The sequence below is a fragment of the Vipera ursinii genome (genome assembly GCF_947247035.1).
Source record: "Vipera ursinii genome assembly, chromosome: 5".
In the NCBI taxonomy this organism is placed as follows: domain Eukaryota; kingdom Metazoa; phylum Chordata; class Lepidosauria; order Squamata; family Viperidae; genus Vipera; species Vipera ursinii.
This window is the reverse complement of record NC_139518.1, coordinates 12,495,411-12,504,538: the sequence shown is the minus strand read 5'-3', so window position 1 is coordinate 12,504,538 and position 9,128 is coordinate 12,495,411. Positions and strand designations below refer to the sequence as shown.

Genomic DNA, 9,128 nt, shown 5'->3' with positions numbered 1-9,128 from the left:
ATAAGAGCCACCCAGAAAATAAGCCCTAGCCTGTTTTTTTAGGGTGCACCTAATATAAGCCCTGCCCCAAAAATAAGCCCGGGGTGGGCGTGGCCAACAGAGGAGGCAGTGAGTGTGTGGGGGTAGGGGGATGCCCATGCAGTGCAGGTAAGTCTGAGCACAAAGGCAGAGGTGGGGGGGAGACAGGTGATTGGATGCGCTGTACAGCCGCCTGGCTCACGAGAGAGACTTACAGGAGGCTCATGCAGTGGCACCAGTAGCAGGCGGAAGCAGAGGCATGGGGGGAGGCAGGTGATCCCGACGCACTGCTCACTCTGCTGGACACCATCAGCCCCCTCACGCTCACTGCCTCTTGTGAGCTTGCCGGGAGCTGGGTCACCTGGCCGGGCTGATTTACCCTGATATATGTTTCCCTGAAAATAAGCCCAGATGCACCTTTTGGTGCCAAAAAAGATATAACACTGGGTCTTATTTTGGGGGAAACACAGTACTCTTTTGACTCTTATTTACCAGTAAGCATGTATAGGCAAGGCCTCCTTAGTGCCTTTGATTTTCTTTCTAACTGATTAATGAGGAGTATGAGATTGTTTATTCGATGTCACAAAAATACAGAGGTCAAAATGCAGATCTGTTTTCGATCTATAATATTTTGAAAAGATCCTTCTTTAGTCCCTGGGGTCAGAGAAATGCATCACAATGAGCCTGCTGCAAAGGGAAGAGATTGCGGCAGGGAAACAGCTGAAACTAAATTTATTAGGGGTGTGCCATGTATTTGTTTCTTTTGCGAAAAAAAGCCATTCAAGACCAGCAGATACACAACAAGTCCCTGACTGCCACTCTTTAAAATGGCTGCATCGTTTCCCATAATGAACTGAGAGGGCGACTGCATTATCTAAAAAATAAATAAATAAATAAAATAAAAAACACCCCATGTTGCTTCAAGTAGTTGCATTCAGGTGCCAGTTTCCTGTATCCTGAGCCCCCTTTTTCAAACAATATCCAACCCAGCCCTAATATTTACAATTTTTTGAGACATTCCCTCCCAATGTTTGGACACTTAGCTGCGAGTAATGATACTACTGTGCTTTCCCATGGAATTGAACAATACACACCAGAGTTTTAGTCTCAGTGCAGTTCTGATCTTTCCTGGATAGACGGAGCAAGACGCCACTTGCATCTTATTAACATGCCTCATCGGATTGTTTTCAAGCTAAAATGAGAAAAGGCATCAAGCGGTGCCCTTTGTCTGCAGCTCCTTGAAACCGGGGCACTAAAATTGATAACATAAAACTGTGTCAAGGATTAACTCAGCATTGGATCTGAATCCCCAGTAAACCACCAGTCCCTGCCACGTCCTTGAATACATATTTCGCTCCCACTTCCCTGCTGTGAAATTTCAGCAGGGGCAAATGAACCTGAAATATTAAAACATAATTTGCTCAGATCTTTGACTTCAGGGTGAATGCTAAGTTGCTTCCATCAGCCAGAAAATTTGTGGTCTAATTTAGAAGCAGTGAGGCATGTTACCTATTCTTTTTTCATGGCCTCTCTAGGTTGCTGTGGAAAACAGCTTATATACAGTATGTATCTCTTGTAAAAAGATTTTTTTCCCCTTTAACACAAGCTAGATTACATGAAGTGTTAATACCACTTTATAATGCTTTGGTAAAACCACACTTGGACTACTGCATCTAGTTTTGGTCACCACGATGTAAAAAAGATGTCGAGGCTCTAGAAAGAGTGCAGAGAAGAGCAACAAAGATGATTAGGGGACTGGAGACTAAGACATATAAGGAACGGTTGACGGTTGGACGAGCGCTGGCTCTTCGGCTTTGAAACGGAGATGAGCACCGGCCCCTAGAGTCAGAAACGACTAGCACGCATGTGCGGGGGAACCTTTACCTTTTTTTTTCTAGTTTAATGAAGAGAAGGACGAGGGGTGCCATGATAGCATTGTTCCAATATCTCAGGGGTTGCCCCAAAGAAGAGGGAGTCAAATGTGGTGTAGCCCAGTCTCTCTGGAAAGTTTTTCATGGCTGTCATCAAGTCCAAGTCTGCTCTTCTGCTATGAGGGAAGGTCTAGGAGTGCATTGTGTGCATTGTGTGCACTTTCCCAGAGACAACTTATTACTATTCAAAGGCTCTGTTCACACAACATGCTCACCATAGTTACTGGATTCATCCATTTCCTGTGGGAATATGATGAAATTGAGGACTTGGCCCCCAAATGATCAGAAGCCATGAAGCACCTTCTATTAATAAGGGCATCTACAGCAAGAGGAACCAGCTGGTGTCATATGCATTGGGATAGCGTCATGTAAACAACATAAATTACTCAATTCACATCTTTTGAGAAAATAGCATAATACTGGTGACATCACCATAGCTTGTAGCATGTGCCTACCGTTTGCCTAATAGTTGTGTCTGATACATCGTCTGTGAACCTTCCTGGACCGAATTTGACTCTGTCTAATTATATGTAAATTACAACCTAGGAACTTCTAATTTGCATTACAAAGTTTCACTCTTTGTGAAGTTGCTTTTATCAGCACTCCAAAATTCAGAGGTTATATTGCTAAGGAGGAGGAGGTGAAAAAAAGAAGTACACTTGCTTGCAACTTCAAGCAGTGCTAGTAAATTTGAGAGCTAAATCCAAATAGCGCATTTTAACCTTAAGACTTTACACCATGAATTCTTAAACTGTGCAACATTGCAACGCCCCTAACATGATAAATGAATCTTTGCAATGCCTTCCCAATGAATAAAACTAATGAATAAAACTATCTGACCAATTGCAAAGATAAATCAGGATAATGCCCTCCCACAGCATGCCTAGAGGGGAAGGTCATCACATATGACATAAAACATAGAATAACAGAGGTGCAAGGAACCTTGGAGGTCTTCTAGTCCAAGGATTTTCAACCTTTTCACCCATTGTACCACTTTTAGGATAAGGCAATGTCCGAGTACCACCAGTCGCCCAGCAAGGTGTCAAAAACGTGACCGAAAAAAAGGAAAAAATGATAAAATACAGGTAGTCCTCGATTTACAACAATTCGCTTAGTGACTGTTTGAAGTTATGACGGCACTGAAAAAGTGACTTATGACCATTTTTCACACTTGTGACTGTTGCAGCATCCCCAGGGTCATGTGATTTACATTCGGATGCTTGGCAACTGATTCATGCTTATTTTTATTTATTTTATTTATTTTAATCCCATTTATATCCCGCCCTTCTCCGAAGACTCAGGGCGGCTTACAATTTAAGCACAAACCAATGTGCTTAGCAGTAGCCTTCATTCTATGTATATGCCTGCTTATTAGGGCTTTCACACACACCCCAAGCGGCATTATTACAAAGTCAGCTTAATTGCCCCCAACAATCTGGGTCCTCATTTTACCTACCCCTGAAGGATGGAAGGCTGAGTCAACCTTGAGCCTGGTGGGATGCGAACCTGCACTAATTGCAGGCAGCTGGTGTTACTTAAGGAGGCATTAGCCCACTGCTCCACCAAGGCTTATGATGGTCACAGTGTCCCAGGGTCGTGTGATCACCTTTTGCAACTTTTTGACAAGCAAAAAGGGGCAGCTCATCACTCAGGTTGCTGGGTGCCTGTGTGGGGGGAATCCATGGGTCTCTGGTAGAGGGGGGTGGCACTGGGGTGGGTGCCCTCCTTCCTCCCTCTCTCCCATTGTCCTTTTTCTTCCTTTCTTTCTTCCTTCTTTGTCCCTTCCTCCTTCCGTCCAAGCCTCCTCACTGGCCAGGGCTGCCGCCGGGAAGCCATCGACCCGCCGGGAGCTCTCTGTGGACTGGAGACCATCGGCGGAGGTCGGGGCCAGCCATATGGAGTTGCCAGCTGATCGGTGCGTATGGCCAGCCCTGACCTCCACCGACAGGCTCCAGTCCACAGAGAGCTCCCAGCGGGTCGACACAGCAAGGCTGGTGCACGGGCACGATGGGGGGGAGGAAGGCAATGCCACATACCACCAGCCCAGTGCTCGTGTACCACCAGTGGTATGCGTACCACCAGTTGAAAAGCCCTGTTCTAGTCTAACCAGCTGTTCAATTTGGAGACCCTATACCAGTGATAGTGAACCTTTTAGAGACCGAGTGCCCAAATTGCAACTCAAAACCCACTTATGTATCATCGGGTGCTAGGTGGGCGTGGCCCATTGGGTGGGTGTAGCCTATTAGGTGGTCATGGCTACGGTAGTAATGGAAGACTGGGTGGGACTAAAAAGTTCAATCAATTCCAACTTTGTGAGATTTTTTTTTTCCTGCGAGAAGTTGAAATTGATTGATTAACTTTTTTGCCCAAAGCGGCAGAGGCCTAAAGCAAAAAGGTTTTATAAAACCCAGCTGAAGGGCTAGGACTGGGGCAATGGTGTGTGTGCCCACAGAGAGGGCTCTGCATGCCACTTGTAGCACACGTGCCATAGGTTCACCACCACAGCCCTATACTATTTGAGACAAATGGTTGTCCACTCTCTTCTTAAAAACCTCCAGTGTTGGAGCATTCACAACTTCTGGAGACAAGTCATTTCACTGATTAATTGTTCTGTCAGGAAATTTCTCCTTCATTCTAGAAATGAATAAACCACTTACCTTTAAGACTTAGAATCTTTATATCGTAAAACAATGGAAGAACCTTACAACTTATTTATATCTGTAGTTTTAATTTGCTTGCCTTTATATTCTCAGAGGGCAGAATTTCAAAGCACATAACCATGTGTGTGAGACAGCCATTCTTCTCCATTAAAAATTGTTTTTGAAACGTACATGTTTAATAGATGCTTAATTTTATCAGCACTATCATTAGCTTTTCTCTTACTATCCAACATTTTTTTTATTTTGAAAGAGTAGAAATTTAAAAAAATAGAAAGGCAGTAGTTTTACTGATGTGAACACTTCTATAGACAGTCCAAAATATGTGGTTATACAATTACCTGTTTCACTGACAGAGATGCCAGAAATACACAAATGTTTCTGAGAAAACAAAAAGGCTGAACTCGATCCTTTGTATTCGATTTTAGGGCATCTTCAATTATGTAAGAAGCAAAATAGTCTAGTGGTTAAGGAATTTGGACAGGCTCTAGAAACACACTGACTTAGGCACAAAAGCCTATCAGGTCATTTGGTCCTATCCCCTGCTCTCTCAGCCACCTTAGCCTAACCTCACAGGCTTGTTGTTGTGGAAACAAAGAAAGAAGTAAGGCTATGTATGCCACCTTGAGGCCCAGTACTAAAGGTGCAGTATAAATCCACAGCAATTGTGCTGTTGTTCAGTCACTAAGTCATGTCTGACTTTTCCTGACTAAACGCATTTATGTATTTGGACAAGTAGCCAGTAAACCTTTCAATAACTGTTAAATATGCAGTGTGAATATAGCCAATGAGTCACAATTACATTCACTTCTTACCTGGACCAGGAATATGATAGATAGGTGGTTCTCTTGTGTAGGAATTAGCAAACTCTTTGGTTTTGGGTTCCTTCAGCACAAGCAACTGTATTCTAGAAAGCTCCTAACTCTCTTCCGTTCTATCAGTGAAACACACGTGGCTTCCAGAAGAAAGAATTTAGTCCAGCTTCAGATGGTTCACCAACCTGAACAGCAGTAACTTGATGATAGTGATTCATGGGCTGGTAACCTCAAGATTGGGCTTGTTGCTCAATTGCTAAGTCATGTTTGATTCTTCGCGATCCTGTGTTCCACTGTCTCCCGGAGTTTGCCCAAATCCATGTTCATTGCATCAATGACACTATCTAATCATCTCATCCTTTGCTGTCCCCTCTCTCCTTTTGCCTTCCATCTTTCCCTACAACAGGCCTTTTTCCAGTGAGTCCTCTCTTCTCATTTGGTGTCCAAAGTATTTGAGCATCAGCTTCAATATCTGTCTTTCCAAAGGACAGCCAGGGCTGACTACAAAATTGTAGATGTTTTCCAAATGTGGCAACTTTTATATGTGTGAACTTCAGTGCCCAGAATTCCCTCACCTGATGGGGCTGACATTAACAAATGGATAAATAATGGTAATTATTATCCATTGACACATGATTGTTATCCATGGATAAATGAATAAATAATGGATTTTTGTTTTACGATGGTCAGAAGTCCATTGTTTGAGTTGGGTGAACTGGGAGAAAGGGGTCAAAGACTATGGTTACATAAAAAGAAGCATGTGCTAGGTCCAGGAAAAGTTAAAATATCAGGAAGAAGCCAAGATTCTCTTCATCCTACCTCACAAGCATATCGGAGATCAAGAAGAAAAAATTCAGATAGGCCTACAAGAATCAACTACATCAATAAAGTCAAACATGTGAAATCATTACTGACCGCCTACTTCATAGAATATATAATCATAGGATTCGAAGGGACCTTGGAGATTTTCTAGTCCAACCTCCTGCTTGAGTAGGAGACCCTACAGCACTCCGAGGGAGATGGGTGGTTTAGAAATAGGAAATATAAAAAGATAAAATAATTCCAGACAAATGGTTATCCCATCTCTTCTTGAAAACCACCAGTGATGGAGCATCCACAACTTCTGAAGGCAAGCCATTCCAGTGATGAATTGTCCTCATTGCCAGGAACTTCTGCTTCGTTCTAAGATGGATCTCTGTTTAATGATCTTCCATCCCTTGCTTCTTGTCTTGCCCTCAGGTACTTTGCAGAATAGATTGACCCCTTCTTCCCAATGATGATCCTCAAGTACTGGAAGACTGTTATCATGTCACCTCTAGTCTGCCTCTTCCCACATCCATTCATTCTATGGTTTAACTTTCAGACCCATTATCATCTTTGTTGGTCTTCTCTTCACACTTTCTAGGGTCTCAGCATCTTTGTGTGTGTGTGTGTGTGTGTGTGTGTGTGTGACCCGAAATGGATTCAGTATTCCAAGTGTGGTCTTACCAATGCAGTATAAAGCACTACTGTCACTTAACATAATCTTGATACTATCCCTCTGTTGATGTAGCCAAGGACTGCATTGATTTTTTTAGCAGCTGCAGCACACTGCTGGCTCATACTTAAGTAGATTGCTCTCACAGTCACTACTGTTGTGCCAAGTCTCAAGGATTGTCTTTTAATGTGCCTGGCTACTTGATTATCTTTGGAAGGGAGGGTGGGTTGGCATAACAGGAGAACAAGGCTCTTAAATTTTAATTGTATTTGTGATCGATGAACACAATAGAAGTCACTGGAAATAACGCAGGTAAACATCCTACTTCCTTTCCCCAGATGTAGTTCCTACTCTATGAGTATTATTGCTCAATAGCACAAGATGAATGAAAGGAATTACTTTGATTCAGGAGAATTAGAGCAGGGGCGTCAAACTCACCATGTCACGTGACAGGTCGCGACATATCACGACTTTCCCCCCCATTGCCGGAGCTGGGGTGAACGCAGTTTCGGCACGACGCCTCCGGCCCGTGGGCCGGGAGTTTGATACCCCTGGACCGTTAGAGAATCCCAGTTAGCAGGCAGAACTGGAGAGCTTAAAACTGGTGGGGAAAGTTACATGAAACCTGGAGGTGATGTGACATGAAAGTCAGAAAGGAGATTTGAGGAGATAAGCCATTTTCTGCCCCTATAATTTAGTGACTGTGGTGTTCTCCAAACCATTTTCTGCAGTTGTTGATTGTTCAAAAGGCATGTATATACAAAGCTATAACGCTCTTTTCAAAACAGTACGTTCAGAGCTGTGTGCTAAAAGAAAACAGTGCCAGTTGTGATGGTGCGTGCATATGTCATATTATACTTTTTTTTACTTCAAATTGTACTGATTAAAGTCTTTCAGAGATGCCTGCCCATTTAGAAGAGATAATTAGGTATAATAAAAGCTGTGATATTATAAAATAAATGCAACATTTAAAAATAGAATGAAATAGCAGTCAGCAGGATATGCCCCTTCAAACGGTACTTTTCAGGACAGGCTTATTACAGAACACCAGTGCCATCTAGCGGCAGAAAGGATAATGTGCAGTTAGCTGCAAGGAAAAATTCATCCAAATAGAGAACTGTAAAACTTCTAGCAATTGCCGACACTTCAGTTGAATAACCGTTGAACAAAAGAGTGAATTCATATGCAGTCTTGTATTTCAGAGGTATTATTGTTTTTTCAGGTAAACAAAATACTTCAGGAGTGGAAATCCTGTGATTTCACATTTATCAACATGCTAGAAATGAGCTTAGGAACAATTCTGATCAAGCCTTTAAAAAAATGGACTTTATGGTTATTCTTTCATTAATGCTCAATGAAATACTACAATGTTCTTTTTTTAAAGATGCTTATTGAATTAGTTAGTTTTAGAGTTTTACCGTCATTGTTCAAGGTAGTTTTGTTTGATCAGGATCTGTCTTTTTAGAGTTTGAATCCATTACAGGCAGTCCTCAACTTATGATGACTCTTCCTATGACCACACCCAGACACAAACTGAGCAACATGGTATATGCAGTAAAATGCAGTGAGCCTTGTGCAGATCTGTACATTGGGGAAACAAAGCAACCACTTCATAAACGCATGGCACATCATAGGAGTACAAACCCATCAGGACAAGATTCAGCACTCCATCTACATTTCAAAGACAAAGTCCACTCAGTCTGGCTTTTTGTAGGCAAAGACGATGGGAAAAGCCAGATTTGCTTACAGACCTCATGATTCACTTAATAACTACAGTGATTTTCTTAACAACAGTGGCAATAAACATTGTAAAACAGGACACAACTCACTTAAAAACTTAGCAATGGAAATTTTGGACTCAATTGTGGTCGTAAGTTAGCTTTTTTTTTGAAGGCACATTGCATTGTTTTGATAACTGTATAGACACTGTCTTAGAGCTTCATTGGTAATGAAGGAGAAATATTGAATTGTTAAGCAATTGATTGATTAAAGTCACTCTCCTGAATCAACCAAGCCACTGAGATTTTAATTTACCAAATTAAAGTGTTACCTTTTAACAGGTAGGCAGAAACAACTTAGTTGATGGCATTCTTGAAAGTATTCCAGCCCCAGCCTGCATGTAAGATTTTTTTATAGGTTTTATTATTTTTTAAACAACAACAACGATGATGATGATGATGATGATGGAAGGGACCTTGGAGGTCATCTAGTCCAACCCCTGCTCAGGCAG

The 9,128-nt window shown here is 42.2% G+C and overlaps 1 long non-coding RNA gene across 1 annotated transcript; it reads right to left on the bottom strand.

The window, feature by feature from the left end:
* Positions 1-851: 851 nt before the first annotated feature.
* LOC310640910 lies at positions 852-7,442 on the bottom strand. Its single transcript, XR_014492619.1, has 3 exons — positions 7,337-7,442; positions 1,113-1,270; positions 852-892 (listed from the first exon to the last, which is right to left on the bottom strand). It is a non-coding gene; the product is annotated as an uncharacterized lncRNA (long non-coding RNA).
* Positions 7,443-9,128: the final 1,686 nt, after the last annotated feature.